Here is a 22,062-nt window from a genome sequence, read left to right as displayed (position 1 = left end):
TGGGAAATTAGCCATCATTAGCCTGGGTTCAAATGCAAAGCATTGATCTTGGCAGTAAAATTTACTGACAGAGGGTCTAACACAAAATGCATTTTAGAACCAATGCTATTTTTAGAGCTCCAGACACAAACACAAACGTTTTCAGGAGAGATAGGCCCTTAAACCAGGTGAAAAAGTGTTGCTACTTGGAAAGTTCTACTTAAAATGAGCACATCCTCATCCTCTACCACCATCAACAGAAGCCCAAAGGAAGTATTATACTTGGAAACAATGTGCTACCCTGAGTAAGTTCTTTCACCTGCTGTTTCCTCTATGGCCACCTCAAGTGAGGAAGCTGTTTTCGTCCATGTCAGTTTCAACCCTCAGTTACACTCACTGTTCATTCTTCTAGCTGTTCGGAGATAATATTTCCATATGTCTTTTTTCTATGTTACCATACCCTCAAGTCTTAACATGGGTGTGACGTAGAAGACAGGACTATGGAAGGACATAGATACATAGTCTTTTAAAATCCAGACTTATTTAATAATTTACCCACTAGGAATGCATTTTAACTAATAGGATCAAGGTTAAGCAGTTACATAATTCTAGAGGAAAAACAATTTATAAATAGCTTTTGGCAACTTTTTAAAGACCCTTTTTTGTAGTTATATCACAGAATTTTTACAGATTCGGTGTACTTGCTATACTTTCTTTATGCAAATATAGGTAAAATGGTAATGAGTTGCATGTCTTAGGAACCCGAAGGACTGTAGAAATCCGAAATTGCTTTTCCTCAGTAATTGGAAGGGTAAATTGCTTCCCACATAATTTAAGTTCAAAGTGTATTTTATGTATTCAATTTCCTCCATCTTCAGAAATCCCCATATGGAATTCTTTGTACCAAAACAAATAATTTCCTGACTGACAAATTGGTATTCTTGTCCCAAGATAATGTTACTGACTGAAATTTTTCTTAATGAAGGTATATTCAAAACCTCTGTGTGCTCATCTGCCCTTATGAATAACAAATATAACTGCCTGAAAACAATAGCCCTGGATGTTGCCTGAAGCAAGAAAAACAGGTAACTAACTGTGAGAGCACAGAGGGCTCATTGTAGTGAAGGCCCTTCTTTGCCTTATGGGTGGTGTTCTTTACCTCATGATTCCAAAGGTCACCCAAAGACATTCCAGAATATTCCAAAAGGCAAGACAGAAAGTTCTCTCTCCTTTAGCACTTTCGCTGGAGATAATGAATCTGTTTACAGAACAGCCAGTCACCTTAGTATATTCCAGAGGTATGTGGGATAGAATTCAAAATTTAAAATCAATTCTGTGAACAGATTTTTTAATTTCAGCTTTTACTTCTAGGACACTGGAAAAAAAGACTTCTGACAGTAATAAGCATGACAGAGAATTCTATACTTCAATTGACACAAGAGAAAAATATCAGACATAGTTGGTGAGTAAAAGAACAAATGTCTGGATTTCCTGATGTAGATGTCAAAAGTTAACTTATTATGTATGCAAACAGTTACATCATAATATTTATCGGACCCAGTGCTGGGCACCGAGAGAATCAAAGGTGAGTAAGGCATTGTTAATGCTCTCGGGGAACTCACAGATGGTAACAGAAAAAGAACGTTATGAACTTTTGCTTCAGAATAATGGTGATTGGTTTTTCTCTTGGCTCCTCTCCATTTTCTGCAAGAAGTGCATTGCTTGGAAGAATAGTCATGCTTTATGTCCTGTATCTTAGCAGTAGCTTGAAGCAAAAATTGGTTTTACAAAGTGTTGTTATTAAATAAGAAGTGGCCAGGGTAATTTGTGTTTTCTATTTTTAAGTCATAGGAAAGTGACAAATGGCAAGTGAAAACTTCTGCAATGACTCCCTGATGCCAAAATAGCTATTTGATTTTGTACCAAGAAATACGGGTATAAATATATATCAGACAATTCTCTTTAGGCTGGGAGGTTGGAAGAATAGTATCAAGTCGCTTATTACTCATTATGGCACTTACATAACCCCATCTATTTTATTACCTCCAAGTGTAGCTATAGTTTTTTATGCTCATTAGGTGAAATCTTTGAAATGCTTTCCCTGCATTCCGCAGACTTCCCATACCTCGGGTCATAGTTCCAGAACTCTGTCCTCATGACTCTTGACCAAGCCAAACCCATAACGGTCCTACTCTGAGCGCCTGCACAATCTGTCCGATCATCCATTCTCAAACTTCAGTCCAGTCGCCCCACGTGGTTCTCCAGGAGCCATGCTCACCACTGTGAGAACAGGGCTCATATCTTCATGACTCCTCTGCACCTAAAACAGCCCTGAGAAAAAAATGGATTCTCACTAATGCTAGTTGAACTTAATTCTTCAACAGAGTTTCTAAATTATACCTAGTTAAGAGAAAACTCTTAAATCTTATCAGAAAATAATTTTTCCAGGTTATATAATGACCCTAAGAGCAAGGACCTTGATTCATTTTTTTTTCTTCTAAGCACCAAGCATGGTGCCAAACTGTAGAAATTTAATAAAGCTTATTTGTTGGCTCATAGATATACAATAAGTAACAGAATAAAATGCTGTTAAAGATGTGTGAATGAGTATGTATGTAGAAGTATTTGATATTTTCAAGGCAAAGGGTAGTCTCAGTTTGCTCCGATAAGTAAACCTATACTTTAAGACTCCTTGTACACCTTGTGGTGGTCAGCAGCCACTATACAGGAGTAATTACAAATTCTGTCTCTTTAGTGCCTTATCTGTCTTAAGCATCATCACAATATTGACATGTAAATGGACATGTTAATGTCCATTGTGCACAATGACATAAAGAACCAATGAGCCACAGGCTCTAGGATCAGATGAGAGAAACTGAAATCTGCTCAAGAGGTGGGTTTTCAGGAAGCAAGGTGTGTGAGTATGTCAGCACCGACTGTTAGTAGTATTGATTCTCAAAATGCAAAACGAAAGAATAGGGGTGAGATTAAGCAGGAAAAGGGAACTCTGATTTTGTTGGAAGTCTTTCATATTGAATCAGTTTTACCAACAAAACAAGGAAGAGTGTATTTATAGCTACTAGCAATTCACTCTTTACTGACTCAACTAGAATCTTTTCTATACTATGAAATTGACATTATAGGAGCCACAGAAGATGAATCAATGTCTCTATAGGCATTTACACTTCATATTTAAATGTTCCAATCTATTAATCATGTTCTTAAAAATACACACTTAATGTGTTTTTATTAATATTTTATATTTTGCCTTCTCTGATAGCACTTAATCCATTCTCTAAAGGTATGAGTATATACAATTTATTCTTCCATCAGAATTAAAGAAAATGTAATAATTTATTTGACACGGTAAGTTAGTAGTATGTTTTAGAATGATAGAAAGTCTTTATTTCAAAACTTTTATACTCAGCATCCTTTCTTTTTCAGGGGAAATATATTTTTCATGAGGGTGTTGGTATCCCACGAAGTAATTTGAGAAGGCAGGTCACTGACACTAATACCCAACTGTTGGCCCTTTAAGAAAGATTTTGCTTATCTTTAGGTGGCGTCTTAAATGAAGATTCTTGCTTGGACTAATGCTGCCCAGACTGAAACCCTGTCCAACTCTTCCATTCAGATTTTGCGGTCTATATATTTCCCATTCTTTAATGCATCCAGTGTTAGCCAGGTATTATTTAACTCATATTCAGATCACATCCCTCCTCTGATCAAAGCCAGTAGCTTCATATCTCACTCAGAATAAAGGCCAGAGTCTTTATAATTCACTCCCAAAACCATGGAGTCTTTTTGCACACTATTCCTTTCTGTCCTCATCTCCTACTGCTGTCCTCCGTCCCTACTCCCTCCGGCACACTGCTCCTCGGACACATCTGTCCCATTCTCATCTCAGGGCCTTTGCACTCCCCACGGCCTCTGCCTGGAACGCTCTTTGCCCAGATATCTGCAAATACTCTCCTTCGTTTTCGTCAGGCTCTGCTCAAATGACAACTTATCCTGGTCACCATAGAAACCCGCAATGCCCCCTGCCAACACGCTAGTTCCCCTTCCTTCCTTTACTTTTCTCTGTAGTACTTATTACTAAGGGACTCTGTGATATATCATTGACTTGTCTATTGTTTATTATCTTCCTCCTCCACTAAAACATAAGCTCCCCCAAAGCAAGGACCTTTGGTCTTTCATGTTTACTACTATGCCTTCAGTATCTGTAAGAGTCCCTGGACATGGTTGGAACTCAATAAATGTTTGTTGGGTGAGTAAATTCATTGTTATACATAGAAACACTTATAAATACTTATGAAACATGCAGATGTAGCATGACATTTCTCTCTGAAATCAGTTCCCTACAAAATCTATCTCCATTAAGTATAACCCAGTTATCTGTCATTAAAGATTTAACCATTCTAATACAATGAAAGAGTACAACTGGAGGCCAACCTGTTACATGTCTAAATATTTAAGAGTCATTAAGCAAGCTAAAAGTGTTAACATACAATATGCTTTTCTACCTTAATAAACATGCCTCCTAATGGTAAAATCTTCAGGCTAGAGTTTAGAAAATTACTTTTTAATAATTATTTGCAAATTCATTTCTATGTCCTTTAGATTTTTTTGATGTGTACATGTGTGATATATATATATATATATATATATATATATATATATATATAGAGAGAGAGAGAGAGAGAGAGAGAGAGAGAAAGGGGGGATTAGTTTGTTTTGCTAAGAAATGAAAGGGGAAAGTTTGAGGTGTGGACTTTTTGAAGATGGTATGCTAAGGTCATCCATAAAAGAGGTAGCAAACTTGGTCCCAACAGAATCAAATTCTAGGTGCCTTTTAATGTTGGCCAACAGCCTTAACTTTAATTCACTGTGTAAGGAAAGTAAACTAGAAACTGGTATCAAAAGTACCTTCAATATAATACAGCAACTTTTTTATGCTCTTCTGCTAAAATAAACACTATAGAGTAATTTACAGAAACCAGTATGTAAGTGCAAAAGAATGGAAAAGAGTTTTAATTCATATGAGAGAGAAGTCTTAGTTCCTTTGGGAAACAACATGCAGAGAGCATGACCTAACCCCAAAGGACCAGGAAATCCAGGTGCAAAAACAAGACATAAAGATATAAATAATTCACACCCAAAAATATAATTCCAGGACAACTTATAAATAAGATATATCAGTATGCTTGAAGTTGTATTTACAAATCCTGAAATAAATGCAAAGAGCAGAGCTCAAAATATTCACTTTAACAAGGAAGATAATAACAATAATAGACATAATTTTATATAATTTATTTTGTACCAGGCTTTGCTCTAAGTGCTTTTTATATGTGAACTCATTTAATGCTAAAGGCAATTACATGAGAAAGGCACTAGTATTATCCTCAACTTAAAGATGAGGAAAATGAGCCACTTAAAGTTCAAGTCTCTTGCCCACGGTAGTGGAGTTAATATTTGAATTCAGGCAGTCTGCTCTAGAGTTCTTGCTCTTGACTACTGCCACTCTACAGTGCATTTGACCTGAAAAAAATCACCAAAATAGTGACCGTACCTTACTTGTGAAAAGTAATCTGTGATGCACAAGATGCCACTCTACATTCATTAACTTGTTGCAGGCTTACAGCTACTCTCTGAGTTATACATGACCATATAATTCCTATATTACAGATAAGAATTTTTAAAGACTTTGCTTTTCAGGTAAGCAAAGGCAAGAAAAAAATATTCCACATGCAAAGGAAAAATAAAGGGTGTGGAGAATGAATAAAGTAGGGGGGTCTCTGTCCCTAATCTCCTAAAGGCATCACTTGGGCAGAGCTCCTACCACAATTAATAATTTCCCAAGTGCACTATGAATACCTGGGCTGGAAAACAATCTTCTAATAAATGTCTCGCACAGATGTACACATTTCTCTAATTTTGCAAGGACATTGTCCTATGAATAGAATCATTCTCCTGTTAAACAAAAATATGGTTATTCTCTGTCTGAAAGAGGATTCCCTGAAGTACTGTATATAATTTATACTTTCAACCAAAATGGCGTCACTGAAAAAAGGAAATGTCTGCCCCCAAATAAATTCAACTTTCTATCTCAGATTTGCCGAACTTATTGAAGCTTTCATATGAGAATCTTCAAATTCCAACAGTTGTAACTGTTGTTATTCAATAATAACTAACACTGAGTCCATGCTTCTTCTTTGCTGGGATCTGTGCTAAGCTTTAAACTTTAAATGCATAAGCTCATTCAATCCTCAGGACAATGGGAGATGAGAAACATTAGCTGTCCTCATTTAACAGATAAAGAAACCAAGTCTTAGAGAAGTTAATTTCCCTGAGGTCACACTCTTAGTATGGATTATGGGCACTAGGATCCAAATCTCCCTGCCTAATAGGCCATGCTATCCTATTACCTATTTTAAAAGTATCTGAGGTTATTTGCTGTACAACAAAGTGGAACAATAACTATAGAAGTTATAAATTCAAAAAAAATTAAGGAAAGTGAGCTCTTGTAGTAACTAAAGAGAGGAAAGTATGAATATAAGGTGAGTCACTCCTTATCCAGCTATATTTAGTGAAGCCATGTGACATGGCCATTTTTTCAGGTCACAAATAAATACTGTTAACTATATATTGTAAAACATTGATCAGAGCGGAATAAGAGGATCTGACCTCTAAGTCAAAGATGGCATTGTTTTAAATTCAGCTGGGGACCATAAACTCACATTAAAATGGCTAGAGTCTAGAGTGAAAAAAGCCTTTCTTTTAGGGAATTTTGCTGCCTTTGGCCTCAACATTCATTCCCCTTCTGTATGAAACAGCAAAGGAAATTTGTTTTGGGAGATCTGTTCTTCCTTGGATACAGTCTGGTGGGACAGACCAGGAAGATGCTTTGCCGTATTCCCAGGGCAAACAAGGTACATGATTTGAGGCAGACCAGTTACACATTTGAAAGCACTGAAGTTGATGTGTTGCTGTCACTCCAAAAATAGAAGAAAATGTGTTTCTGCTGAAGTTACTCTAGTTTCTGACGGTTTGAAGCTTAGTTGTTAACAACCTTTCCATTACTTGAACTCCCCCATAATCAGAACAATGTTATTTTTATGGTTAATTAGAATGAGTTTAATTCTGGCTAATTCCATTAAGTGCTGTTAACGCCGTTGAGTCCCAGTTAATTCTGATAAACTAAAATCAATTTCTGTTGCATGCAATCAAAAAATCTTAACAGATCATTCATTTTAGTAAGACAGAGCTTGTGGACTATGCTACTTACCAAGACTGAAGGTTGCGGTAGGATGAAAATCGGGGTAAGAAGAGGTAACAGGTAAACTTAGGATATAAGCAAGATTTTGATCATTTGGAACAGGCTAGTGGAAGAATTGATAGGTGGATGCCATTATCGATGTTCTAGCTTTTGTGTTGGTGACGGGTTGTTGGGTGTTTATAATCGAGAGAAAAATAAAGACCTTCTCTAGGCTGATGATGCAAATGTGTCATGAAATAAGAATTGTGATTATCCTAATTTTGTGCACTTCAGTTTGAAAAATGTTGTTTGAAATGGTTAACATGTTAAGTAAATTTTAAATTAGGAGACCACTGAAAACAGAAACATAACTTGCTGTTCAACTAACCCCTCCAAGGACTTTGTAAGACAAATATTGTAATTGCAAGCACCTAAAGGAGAAAAACTTAAAAGGAATTTACTCCAAAGGGCATTTGATAACATTTTAAATCACAGTAACTTAGCAGTGGAAACTTGAAAATAAATATTGAATTAAATTAGATTCATTGAGTTTACTTTGTGATCTTTTTTTTCTTCTAGGTCATGATCTTTAATTTAAAAATAAAATGCATTTTGCAATCATTTCAAAGGGTCACTGCCAAAAATCTCAGGTTCTTCACTTTGCATAAATAGTCTTAAACATAGTGTTATCCCTACATAAGCTTGACTTGCTATTTTAGAAAGAACTGTGATATGCAAACAGTGATTTTGATAGAAAGAAATGGTGAGGAGTGAATGACTATAACAGAACCATTGGGTTCTATTGCTCTGGGTTCTATTGGCTGCTGCCAAAAAGAACTGTGACTCCCAAGGCCAGAGTCTTATGGAAAAGGAACTATGTATTCAAAAGTTATACAGATTTAGAGTCATGGTGCAATTCTGCCATTAAATCTCACTCCCTTTAGAAACGAAAAAGCACCCAAAAAACGCACAGTCCCACCACCTCTTGCCAAACCAGGACAGTTGGAGGTAACGTGTCTCAGGAAAAGAAACAGAAGTCTGTGGCTGGGCAGATTCCCCTCTGTATTCTGGCTTTTTTCAGTCATCCGTGCTTGCCTGGCTCCTGCTGTTAATCTAAAACTGCATCCTCATGGTCGGCCGGTGGAGGTCCTCCTGCATCCTTTCAAATTGCATGGGCAAGACCCAGCAGGGATGGCTACATCCTGCATTTCTGCTCCTCTCTAAGTTGTGTGGTCAAGAGAGCGAGAGAGACAGCCTCTCATGGCCCTTCTACTCTGCTTCTCATGTGGTCCAGACCTCCAGCATGGCTGCTGTGCTTGGGTTTAAATCCTGGTGCGGATCTTCCTCAGTAACCTCATTTTCCACTCCTCCTACAAAGGGTTATGCCTGCCAGCACTCTGGTTTCTTCTGCCCTTCTCAGCTGCCATCAGCTGCCCTTCTCAGCTGCCATCTCAGTTATTCCAGGCAAGCATGGCCCCGTGATGCAGAAGCCGCCTCCAAGCTGCTTTCTCAGGCACAGTAGCCGGGAAACCGCCTCCTGGCCCATCTCCCTGGCTCTGAGCGTGGCCGGCAAACTATTGGGCATTACTCATACACTGGCTAATTTCTTTAGATATGCACAGTAACTCTCAATGGCCCAGCTCCTTTCCCCTTCCCCAGCCATATTAGTGGGGGGAACTTCTCCATTTTGGGTATCCCAATATGCCCTGTCACATGATTATTATCTGAATATCTCCAAGTCATGAAAAATATGAAATAAAATGTCAAAGGCAACAAAAAGACAGATTTCTTCAGAGGCTAACACTGTTGAGCATTCATCATAATTCCAATCAAGGCCTTGACTAAAATTCTAAGGAAAAATACTCTAAAAATACATTGTGTTAACTTGAAAAGCCCACATTGTTTAGCAAATATACAGATGTAATAGTTAGAGAATGCCTAGATCATAAATAGCATGGCTAGTCGGTAGAAGAAAAGATACAATGTATAAGGATTCCAAATCCCAATGTTGTGTGCATACCTGCACATTCGTCTGTGTGATTACTTATAGACCAGGTAAATGTAAGCCACACATCAAAGACTTAGAAACATCAAATAGTAGAGTTTAAAAGAATTTGTGTGTTCTTTTAGCTTAACCCCCTCATTTCCTTATTTTAAGACAATACTCTATGTGAAAACTCTCTGTGGACTCATATAGTTTTGCTATTATTTTAAACGTTGAAAATTCTAATTTGCTACATCACACAGCTTGTTAGTGGTCATCCTCAAAATGAAACTGAGTTTTCCTAATAGTCTGATGCAATTCTATCTGAAAAATGTATTAAACAGCAATTCTATCCCAGGAGGTACAAATATAGCTAAGAAAGACAGGATCCCCAGAAGACAGTACGCATGCAAACAGAAATAACAAAAATCAGTAATTTAAAGAACAAATGTTTTTAAAATGTTAAAATGGGGGAAATAGTAGAGAACAGCCTAGTGGAGATGAGGAAATTAAACAGGGCATTTAGGGAAAGTATCTCTGAGAATCTCGTGCTGGGAGTGGAGTCATGAAGGGGATCAGCAGCGACAATGTTGTGAGGGAGGAAAACGCCCAAGGCCACGCCATGGATCTTTTCACTGTGGGAAAAAATATAAAATAACATCCCAGGAGAACCTTACCTTTGATCCTAAAAGGCGAGTTCTTTCCATCACACCATATTATTTACATTTGACAGTTTCTCATCAAATTTCCCTGAAAAGGAGAAAGCACATATATATTCAACCTATATGCACAGAATTGTACGGCTTCGTAAAATGATTTCAAGCACATTATTTTAGTTGATGTTTACAGTAGTCCTATATGCAAGGTAGTTATTATTGGGAGAAATCCATGGTGGAAGAAAATGAACACAGGTTTTGAAATCAATGTTTAAAACCTGGTCCTACAGCTTATCAAATTTAATCCTTGAGCATATAATTAAAACTCTCTGGAGCTGGGCCTCTTTATTGGTCAAATGAAGATAAGTGTACTTTTTTTAATAGTTTGTGTACATGAGCTCATCTTCAACCTAGATTGAATTCATTTAAGTAGTAATGATGGAAACAGGAGACCACATGCAGTAGCCTCAACTCGGCCTACCCTTCCCACACTCACTGTTTTCAGTTCATACTGTAATTATTCTTCAATATCAAAATTTCTGAACTCAAACTCATATGGTAGGGGGAAAAGAAGTTGAGAGGAACTTATATGCACTGATTAATTTTTCAAATATAAGACTGTAAAAGGCAAATTAATTTCTTGCTTCCTTATTATGCTAGCTAATGCTTATCATTTCATACACATGTCAAACACTAATTGACGAAACTTTGAAAGAGGAAAGGAAAGAACAGTATCTCACTTTGAAATAGCTTTGAGAACTGAAAATTAAAACGAACATAAGATAATTGGGGGTGGAGGAAAGCTCGCACACTCTTCATATTAAACTGAGAGCTCACAAAAGACAGCAATTCAAACCTCCCACCTGCTTGGCAATTTGAGGAGAAAGATAACTTACTAATTTGCTTTTTGGTTAATTCTAACATCTTGGATGATAAGTGAGCATCTGTTTACTTGTTTTCATTCAGTAATCTTGTGTTTGCTTTATTTTCCAATAATAAACTCACAACAAGTTTGATGTGTATTTTTAATACAGCTAATTAGGCAGCAGGCAGCTTGGAAGGCTTCTCTGCATAGCACATTTGCAGTTAGGAAATTTCTCCAGGGAGGAGTGGGAGGAGCCCTGGGTCTTTTAAAATTCCAAATAGATCTTTATTATTATCATCATGTCTTTTTTTTTTCTCAACAAAAAGTTAACTTCTTGAAGTGCCACTGAGAAAGAACTAGAGTCCTCTTGAAAATGGATGCTGGTTTCACGATAGTGAGTTCAGGATCGTAGACCCTTAGTCAGAAACAACACTACAATTCTGAATACCTGGGCACTCACATCTTCCAAGCTTTGAAGAAATCATTCATTGTCACAAGGTTTTATGATTAGTCTATTGTTTCCATCCCCCTTTTATTAAGGCCACGGAAAGGTGGCCGTAAAATAATTACACTCCTGTTGCCTCAAATTATTAATGTCTCTAGTGTGCCTTTCTGTCAGAATGTGCTTCAGCCATCGGTGAGACAAAAGGCTCTCACTGGTGCCTTCCGCCGGGAAGCAAAGATTCCTAGAATGTCAGAGGTTTGTAAAGCTGAAGGCTACATCCTTGCACCACTCCATTTTATGTCCATACCAACGTGGTTTCTTCTAGGCTCCCTGTCATTGTTCTTTAATGTAGAGCAATTAGCTGGTCCGAATCAGCTCAAGTGTGAAGGATTCACGGATCTCAAGGAAACGTAATGTTATAACTTCAGTAACATAATTACACCAATAGATAACTGTGGAAAACTTTAGACTGGGGTTTTCAACTAAAAATCAGCTTTTCATGTATTGTCTATATGAATTCAATAAAAATTGATTGAAAACAGTTTGTTTTCAGGAGGCTACTCTTTCATTTCTCCCATTCTAAATTAAAAGTTATTTAGTGAACAAAAGAACCACAGTGGCATGATAAAAAATGTAAAGATAAATCATAGATGAATCCAAGAAGAAGTATCACAAGTTTTGAAATAGTAAAAACTAAGATTTTACTGTAATAAAAACAAGGTGCAGTTACCCTTTCATCATTTAATATATGTAAAACCCTTCTGTAAATATGTTCAGTACATTAGTATACAAAATAATCTGTGGCTGAAGGAGAAAGATAAACAGTAAGAATATTAGATGGTCTTAAGTGTAATGCAAATAAGAAAAACAAGAAGAGGATATGGGAATTGGGAGTGTTTGAATATACAAGTTCTAATTTTAGAAGATCTGCTCAGGATAGGCCTTGGAGAAGGTGACACGTGATCTAGCCTTAGAGGAAGTCAGGAGGGAACCGCGCCGGGTTGAGAGCTTTCCTGCAGAGGGAAGGCAATTGTAAAGTCCCCACAGTGTAAATGCTGGTGGTTCTGAAAAATAGCAAAGGATTACTGTGCTTACAGCAGATTCAGCAAAGCGGAGCTGGGGAAGAGATGAGGACAGAGGCAATGTCCGTGGGGGAAGGGGGAGACGGTGGGAAAGGACGCGGAAAGACTCTGGTTTTCACTCTTAGTGAAACTGGGAGCCAATGGCAGGTGTTCAATAAATAAGAGACATATTCCAACATACTTTTGAAAGTATCTTTTAGCTGCTGTGTTGAGAATACATTACAGTGAGGGGGGCCAGAAGCACAGTGACGGGGGTGGGGTTGGGGTTGGGGGTGGGGGTGGTGTTCCTGTCAGTCAAGGGGTCTGACCCAGAGAAGAGGTAAAAGGTGCAGACTTCCATGACACCCGCTTTGACCTCCTTCAGCCCCGAGCATTTTGTTCTCCCTCTATAACAAGATCTCGTGTGCTGTATCGTTGTGCATGTTTTTTGTAATATTTCTCTCTCTCAACAGATTGTAAGCCTCTGAAAGGGACCTCATTCGTTTTGTATCCTCAGAGCTTAGCATTCTGCCAAGCATTTTAAGGTACACCATAAATACTTGTTGAATAAACCAGTTAAAATTCATCTCAACAATGCTTATATTTTTCAGTTCAGAATAATTTAAATATGTATTTGAGACATTAAAAAGATAAGAAAGGGTTAAATATTACTAAGGCAGCCAGAATTGATGAACTATGAGTTAGTAAAAAAAAAGAATGTATTTTGTGCATTGTTCCACTGTGAAGTAACTTGTCATTTAAAGGTATTTTTTGGCTCTTTAATAATACCATATCTTTTCTATAAAAGTGTAAAGAGTTTTGCACTCTTTAAATTTGGTTATTGAAGAAAGAATGCCAAACCCTTCAAAATCCTGATCAGTGAGAAAGATGATAGTGCTTTTAGAAGTACTTATTTAGGAGAGAAATAATTATTTTTAAAAAAACCACAGATTCTATAGAATGGAGTTACATTACAGCTGATATAAATATAATATAGAATTATAGAATTACATTAGTGATTTCAGGTGTCTCCAAGCCAAAGAGAAGCTACATTAGTATAGGATTGCTGGATCTCGATTGAAAAATCAATGTTTCATGGGTCACAAAGATAATAAAAATACCAAACTTTCCATCAAAAATGATTAAAAGGATAAATTGTAAAATAACGTGTCTTACTCCTTATTTATGTCCTTAACAGGAATATAGAAAATAATATTAATTTCTCTTTTAGAATAATTTGACTTTTCTGGTCATAAAACTAATATGCATTCCTTATAATAATGGGAAAGAGATGCAGGGTCCGGCAGAAGTGACGCCTGCGTGAGTGTGGTTGGTAGGTAACAACATGGGTGTAATGATTTATAGTTTTAATGTTAACATTTCAACTAACATGTCATATGGTGTGCTTGAGTATGATATTGCTGTGTTACAGAATCACATGCTTATAATTTTGGAATAAAAGATTTTGTAAAAAGAAAAAAAGGAGGGGGGGCATTAGTTGTGCTGGACCCTGTATATTTTAATTAAAAAATCAAATAATTTTGTTGCCACAAAATGTTTTTTCTGTTAACATTTTGGTGTATTTCTAATCTGTTTGCAGTGTAAAAATCTGCATATTGTTACTTTATAAAATTTTTATTTTATAAAATTGAAGTCATCCTATATATAATCTCAGAGCATGTACTTTTTAGTTTTCATTGTGTCTGGCCATTTACCATGTCATTTAATATTTCTAGGGATATGTTTTACTGTATCTGTGTTACCATTTTCTATTGTTTTCCATCACTTAAACATATACTGAGAACCCACTATATGCTAGGTATTATATTAAACACTAGAGTGTTTAATACAGACTCATGGAGCTCTTGTTCTTACAGACAGCTTATGCTCAACAAGCAGGGCGGGTGCGTGCAGGAGTGCTATGGGGTGCTAAAGGAAATGCAGTGCACCACCTAACCTAGTCAAGGGGAACCAGGCGACCTTCAAGCTGAGACCCACAGGATAGTTAGAGAGTAAAAAATGCAATTTCTGAATTGTATCCAGGCAAAGGAAAATGTGTATATAAAGGTCTATAGTCAACCAAAATCATGTCTCATTCAAGGGGTTGGAAGAAATTTGTTGTGGCAAGAGGGAAGACTAGAGGGTTTAGGGAAGCGACTTAGTAGCTAGTGAGGCTGTCAGATCTGTTTTTGCAGCATTGCAGTGCTGGTGTTCGATGAACTCTTATTTTACTAAATAATGGCCCCCGAATACAAGAGTCATGATTCTGGCAATTCAGATGTGCCAAACAGTAGCTGTAAAGTGCTTCCGTTAAGTACCATCCTTGGTTTCAGGCATCCACTGGGGGTCTTGGAACGTGTCAACCGTGAACAAAAGAAGATGCTGAACTGAAAGCATTGCTCCTTGGGGAGACGTGGTAAGGTTTTTGTAAGTCTCTGGTCACCACGTTTTTATTCACTAATCAATACATAATCTTGTTTTATGTGTACTTCTGTTTATGGACACTTGATTTAATATAAGTTGTTGATTCATTCACATTGAACTCACAGCCAACAGCACTTATAACTCATGCCTGAACGTAGCTTATTTAACACATATATTTCATGTGGGAGACAAATCAAAGCCTTCCTGTGCTTAGGAACTTACGCAGCACTTCAGCACTATGCTTGGGAACTATTTTAAACAGCTAAATCACCAACAATAGGCAAATAATTTTTAAAAACATGGCACTAAATAGACTGTGAGAAGAACATGTTTCTGGTATGCGCACTACAGTGAGAAGACAGAGCATGATTGCCTTGTTTAACCTCAGCTGGGAACATGTTTTGTGGATGACTCAACTCTTTTGCTGTTCTGCACATACCCACATATCATTACAGCTGTGACTATTAACTCTGGAATACATGTAAACTTTAGCAAGTATGAGGGAGTATGCCCAAAATACCACAATTCATTAAAAATTATCTATTTATTCTTACATGTTTAAATTTCAGTACCCTTAAAAGTACTTTCCATTTGATGCAATACACCTATCAAGACGTTTTTTTTCCACTGCTTAAAGAGGGTTTTGAACTCGTTGATTATGATATTTTTTAGTGTTTCTGCCATCTTTTGTTTCACCTCTTCCACATCAGTAAAACATTTCCCTATGAGGACTTTTTTCATCCAGGAAAGCAAAGAGAGAGAGAGAGAGAGAGAGAGAGAGAGAGAGAGAGAGAGAGAGAGAGAGAGAGAGAGAGAGGAAGGGAAGGAAGGAAGGAAGGAAGGAAGGAAGGAGAGAGGGAGGGAAAGAAAGAGAAAGAAAAAGTCATTCAGACGGGATTGGATGACCAAGAAGTATGGGACATGGGGGTCATGCTGTTTTTGGTCAAAAACTGCTGAACACTCAGCTCAGGGTGTGGGCAGGGGAGCTAGTAAATCACCCATCATGAAATGGGCAAACAGGTTGAAAGAGTCTTCCAGAAAAAATTCACTGAAGCTGAACACAGCCTCTCACAACAACACCAGCTGGTACACTGATACAGATGGGTTTCTAGAATGCTCACCTAGCAGAGGAAGTCTGTATTACAAGAGGCACCCCCTCCAGAAGATAATTCTGGGGCTTTTCGAGACCTCCTCCAACTGTGCAAACTGGGACTTAGCCACTTGCATGACTCAACAATTAGTATTGAAAGAAACAGGTTTTTATTAACAGTGTTCTGACCTTGAAGGAGCTGAGAGCACTCCTGCTCAGAGCCTTCCTTTCCCACTAGACCCAGAATTTCCCCTGCTTCCTTTAGGTCTTTAGACTACAAGCCAAAACCATGCCCAGAAGTTCCCATATTCTTATCTGTCCATTAGCCAATCAGACAAACTGAGCTCCATGCTCTCTGGGGAGTGCACTTGGGAGTTTCAGAGTCGCCATCCTCTCCGAGCAGCTCTCTCCTTCAGGATCTGGGGTGTGCTGCTCTCAGTCTCCATGTAGTGGTTCAGGAAACCATGTGCTGTGTTACACTGTCCCAGAGGCAAGAGAGTGACTTCTCTGTACATCCTTCAGGAAAGCAGAACTCTGCAGTGCAGCATTCCGAGTCACAGTTCAGTTCCAAGCCCCTCTCACTGTCTGGGTGGGTCGTCAGAACTCCATCAGCTCTGTCAGCATCCTCTCCAGGCAGATTCACAGGCAGGCAGACCCCCAGGCACACTTACCTTCTGACCTCCCACTCCAATTTTAAATGCTTGGCTCAGAACTTCCTGCATGATCTAACATCCAGCTCTTCCTATGGTGCATTAGTGTCTACCATTTTTGTCAGGTCTTCAGTGTCTTTGACTCTCTTTCAGCTGCCATCTTCAGCCAGGGCAAGAGCTCCCAGGGACATGGGGACATCCAGAGAGGGCATCCCCCCTGTAGCTCACGCAGGTGCTGTGTGAGCTTTGCCCCAGCTATGTCATGAGTCACTGCTAATTCTCATACACAATTCTGTAGTGTAGCTTCTGAGAGCTTTTCAGGGAGGCACAGGCTGCCTTTGTTATGTCACATATCTTAAAGCTGTACCCTTCACTCTGGGCATTCTCTGCCCTGCCCCCCTCCTGCCTCCCTGCAGGATTCGGGAGGATAGTGGGGCTCCCCTCCCCTCAGGGGACCCATGCCCTGCATCCCATTACCCTCCCTCATAAGTGAATTAGCAAGTGTATAGTTTGTGATTATTAGGACCAACTATCTTCTTTAAATGTATTTCTTAGTGCATGCTATGTTTTGGAAATAACTTCCAGAATAAAGGCATAATTCTACTATTTTAAATGGATTTTTTATTTATATACACTTGTGAGTAATATTCATTGTATAGTTATAATATTTATAAATATAAATAATATTGTATCTCTCAGGAATAAGAGTCAAGCTACCACATAAAAAGAAAATATAACTTTATCACCCTACTCACTCACACTCACCATGGTCAGTTTTTTTCTTTTTTCCTTCTGGAGCCTTTATAATTCCAAGGAAGTATTAAAAATAAAATGAAGAATTAATCAATACGATGTACAAAAACTTCAGTCTTCTAATAAATAGTTTGCTTTGTTCAGTGGTTCTGTGAAGAATAGCACTCTAGAAGTTTGCAGTGTCATTAGATATGAGATGGGTAGGACTCTGAACGTGCTCATAGTGCACTGGCAGTCAGTAGCTGTATACCTGTTAAACTGGGGCTTCAGCTACCCTCCAGTAAAACATCCTATAAAATCTCATTCTCCAAACTTCTAACGAGTAAGCTAATGATTTCAATTTTGACGACAAAAAGCATCTTTACTTTCTTAGAAAGAAGAAAAGTATAAATATTTTATTCCACTTGTTCTATTAAATTCTGTCCATCTTTCTCCCAGAGCTGCCTCTCCCACAAATGCTCTGACTGTAGTAGAGTACCTGGATGCCCTCCACAGCTCTGTCTCTATGTCCCATATACAGCACTATTCAAGACTTGTTCATTAGTTATTCATTCATTGAGGTTAAGCTTTCATCCTCAAACATCAGCGCACCCCTAAATAGGGGACCTCATATTCAGACCTTTTTTTATCCTCTGCATTGGGGTTTCTTAACCTTGGCACTATTGACATTTTGGCTGGATAATTTCTTTTGTAGGGACCGTCCTGTGCATTGCAAGATGTTTAACAGAATTCCTGGCTCCACCTACTAGGTGCCAGTAGAAAATCCCCCACCCTACACTTCCCAAAGTTGTGACAACCAAACATAGCTCCAGACATTGCCCAATTCTGGTGCTCCCTGGGGGACAAGTATCACTTCTGGTTAAGAGCCACTGCTCTATATCATATTCTATAAACTGGAGTAGAAGTAAACAGTTTTTACACAATTCAATCAAATTTATTCTGTCAATAATCAAGACACATATGAGTTCAATTCAAACATATAGAATCCTAATATAATATACTGGAAGGTTGCTTGCCCTTCACTGCCCATGTTCATAAAGGACCAAAATATTTTAGCTGTTAAAAGAGAGCAATCAATACAAAATTGATACAGATAAATAATTCCCTAGGTGACACTTGTTAAAGTTTTTATAATAGAAGAATTTCCAAACATTCTTAGTTGTTATTGTTAAACAACAACAAAAAAGGTTTAGTTTGTAATACAGAATAGAAGAATTTATTAGAGAAAGAATAAATTACATGAATCACAAGTTCAGTAGCAACCTAAATTGTACACCAAAGGGAACAAAGAAAGAAAAAGTTTCTAAAGACAGAAAGTATAAGTGCAGTTCCCATTCAGGTCCTCTTTGCAAGTGAAGGAAATGGCTAGCTCTCATTTAGTGACAGTAGTAGGTGAAAGTTAACTAGTGAGGCTTTAGTTTTCTGCCCTCATAATGTTTTCAGTGCAAATCAGGCTCTTCTACGGTTTGCAAAGAAAGCATTCCAAGGACTCACACACAAGAGATTGTGGTGTGGCAAGATGGTTTATTCAGGTGGAGAGCTGCCCTGGTTTCCAAAGTCCCATCTCCCTCAATCCCACCATGAAAAAAGTCCAACCATATCTTCAGCAAGGCCAAAGCAAAAGCCAGTGTCCACAGTTTCTGTTTCATATTAAAGCTTAGTCATTTGGAGCCTGCACCACCTGCCGGGAGCCTTGTAGCTACTAGACCCACATGGTTGCATGGTTCCAGGCAAGACAGTGCACAAACGCACAGTATGAGTGCTTTATCTGGTTAGAGAGAGAGGGAGAGAGAGAGAGAGAGAGCACACACACTTCCTTGTTTCTCTGGGGTTATATTAGCTTAGGTTTGGGATGGACAAGATACTTTTTCAAAATAACCAATGAACTTCTGAAACTTTTATGAACTTTTTGATAGGTCCACTTCCTAGTTAGACTGACAGGCCTCTATTGTTGAACACCTCCCCTTGCACCTCCCAACAATCCGTAGTGGAGGTTGGAAGTGAAGAGTGTTAATCCCCTTGGTAGAACAATTCTATGATCCCCTGGGGTGTGAAGCTGTAACTTCCCGGTGAAGCAAAAGGGCTCATGCTCCCCAGTTTTTTAAGCTCAATGTCAAACCCCCTTTGCTCCCATTAATTATTAATAATTGGATAACTACCTACAGTAACAACATTTGGTATACTCTAGTGATCTCTTCAACTTTTTCAATTAAACACCAGAGTTTTTTGCCATTCTCAAAGCAAATACGACAGTTATACCTTGGTGTTCATCAGCTTCAGAACTCATCCACCTGGTACTCCACACATTTTAACGAGGAAAAGTGTTTCGGAACTTGGTGTTCGCTTGCCACTCATCACACTTGCTAGAACTTGTATGAATCACATACATACCACTCAGCAAGAGAAAATGCTTCATCAATCATTGCTTGCTTGCCACTCGGAACAAATTAATGACAAGTACCAAGATACCAGTTTATTAACTTCATACAGTCTAATCTTTGTATTTTTCTACTTAATTTATTAATGTAGACACCTGTAAAGATATAATTAGTTGTGTCAACTCTTGGAAAATTTCCTTTGCCTCCAAATTATTAGTTGCCTAAGTGTCATGGGCTGTAAAATGCTTATGCTTCTCATATATTCTGAAATCGTGGGTAATTTTTAAAACCCTAATGAGAGTTAGGAAGGAGAGATCTATTCCCATTTCTATCCCTAGAATTACAGTGGCAGTATAGGCCTCAGTTTCCTCATCTGTAAACTGAGAAGACTACTACACTAGGTGATCTCTATGATTCATGCTGTTTTCATTATTTTTATTAGTGTGTAGATGCTTTTTAGATACCATTTAAATTGAGAAAACATAAGGTATAGTAATAAAAAGAAAATTTAAATTCATAGAAAAGATATCTGTTTAACATCTAATTTGTGAATTTCATTAAGTAGTCCATTAGCAGTACCTCTTTTATTAAAAAAATATTGTACTACATTTAAGTTTTCCAAATTTAGGAAATAAAAATACAGGACACTCAATCAGTTGAATATAAATACCGGATAAACAATGAAAAACTTATTAGTTCAGTATTGTTGCGTGGGTCACCGGCCAGCAGTGACCACGGAACGCTGTAGATGGCTTGACAAAAAACACGCGAGAAAAAACACACATGCACAGAGACAGACTAGTTTCTGTGGGGAAGTAGGGACGAAATGGCCACCCCCTCTAGTGGGGAGCGTGCTGATTTACCGTCCATATCTGCTTTTATTGGGCTCATTTTGCATAATAATTCAGGTAAAGTACAGTACTCATTAGGGGGAAGTAAGGAACCATAGAAAACAAAGAACTCTGACAGTCTATTGAGTTGGGGGGTCAAAGAGCTGTAAGACTGAGGAACAAAATAACTTCCTCCTAAGACCCTTCTCATTCAACTGAGAGCATTCTAAACAAAGAAGGTTTCACAGTAATTTACATGTTCTTTCTTAGGCCTGATCACCCCTGGGGAATCCGCACTTCTCAGTACCGAGCTGCACCACCCTGTCATTGTTTCAGGCTTAGGTGGAGCAAGGGAACTAAGGCAACTGGGAGACAAGGAGGTTTTTTCCCAGACGATGAGAACTCAGGCTATGTCAAAGCTGAGGAGCGAGGGTCCATCACCCCCTTTTGCTGCAGCCCCCCAAGTCCTTCTTTGGGGGGCCTCCCAAAGTGATCGTGCCTGTCTTAGGTCGTTCCCCCGTGGGGAATCTTACCCATCTTTGGCTAACCGACCAAGCTTTTTGGGGGTTCAGTCATGAATAAAGCAGCAGAAGCAGCATTCCTGCCAGGGAGATAAGCTATTGTCTCCTTGCTGGCTTACGGTTCCAAGGGCGTTCCCTTAGCCTTAGCCTAGGCGGGGGTTTCAGCTTCTGATACCAGTCAGGGTGGTTCCCAACACAGTATGTCCCATGCAAAGTTTGGGACATGTTTACAGTAAAAAAAGAATTCACTATTTACCTAAAATTCAAATTTAACTGAGAGTCTTATATTTTATCAGGAACCTTAACTAACTAGAGTTTCAATGAGTTTATTACAATTCTTCAATAGAAAAAAAATCACACTTTTGAAAAATAGTTTTCTGCCATTTTGCAGTGAATTTCTGTAGTTATTTTATAGGTATTATTTAAAAATATCAAATTTTTGTTTTGTGCTCCTGAAAGATGTAGTTAAGTCTGAGCACAATGCCACACTAAACTTCTATAATTTGATATATTGCTTCAATATGTTTCTATCTATTCAAGATAGGGAATTGGGTGTTCTGGTTAATTTGCTATTTATTCGGTGTCCATCTATGTCTTACATAAATTTTCCATTTTAAAATTATTATAATGAAGTCATACACTTAACATTGAAAACTGTCTCACAACACCAAAAACACAATACATAAAAAATTGATAATTTGCTGGTTAGCTGTGGGGTTTCATAAATGCTACTTATCATATGGAGGAAGTTCCCTTCTATTCCAACTTTTTTTAGTGTTTGTATAATAACACAGTGTTGGATTTTTTAAATGCTTTTTCTGTGTCCATTGAGATAATCCTTCTTCTAAGATCACCTGGTTTGAATGAGGTTTTCTTCCACTGACAATTGTAAGCATCTTCCGTATTTTTCTTGCTTTTATCTTTGTTCTTGCTCTCTTTCAACAGAGATTGGTGAAGTAGCAAGTTTTATTCAAATGAATAATAGATAATTGGTTTGGAAAGAAAGTCCTGATTTTACTGGCTTTAATGTCACTGTTATATAAATCTTGGTTTATATCAAGCTATGAAAGGTTATGGCCTCAAACAATGAGAAAAACAACTTATTTGTGGTTTTTTCCTAGTTATCTTCTTGGCATAATTTACTCTTTTTATCCCTGAGAAATGACTTTAA

This window comes from Phyllostomus hastatus, unplaced genomic scaffold, assembly GCF_019186645.2.
Source record: "Phyllostomus hastatus isolate PE091 unplaced genomic scaffold, TTU_PhHast_1.1 phas_contig_86, whole genome shotgun sequence".
In the NCBI taxonomy this organism is placed as follows: Eukaryota; Metazoa; Chordata; class Mammalia; order Chiroptera; family Phyllostomidae; genus Phyllostomus; species Phyllostomus hastatus.
Note: the sequence above shows the minus strand (reverse complement) of the source record.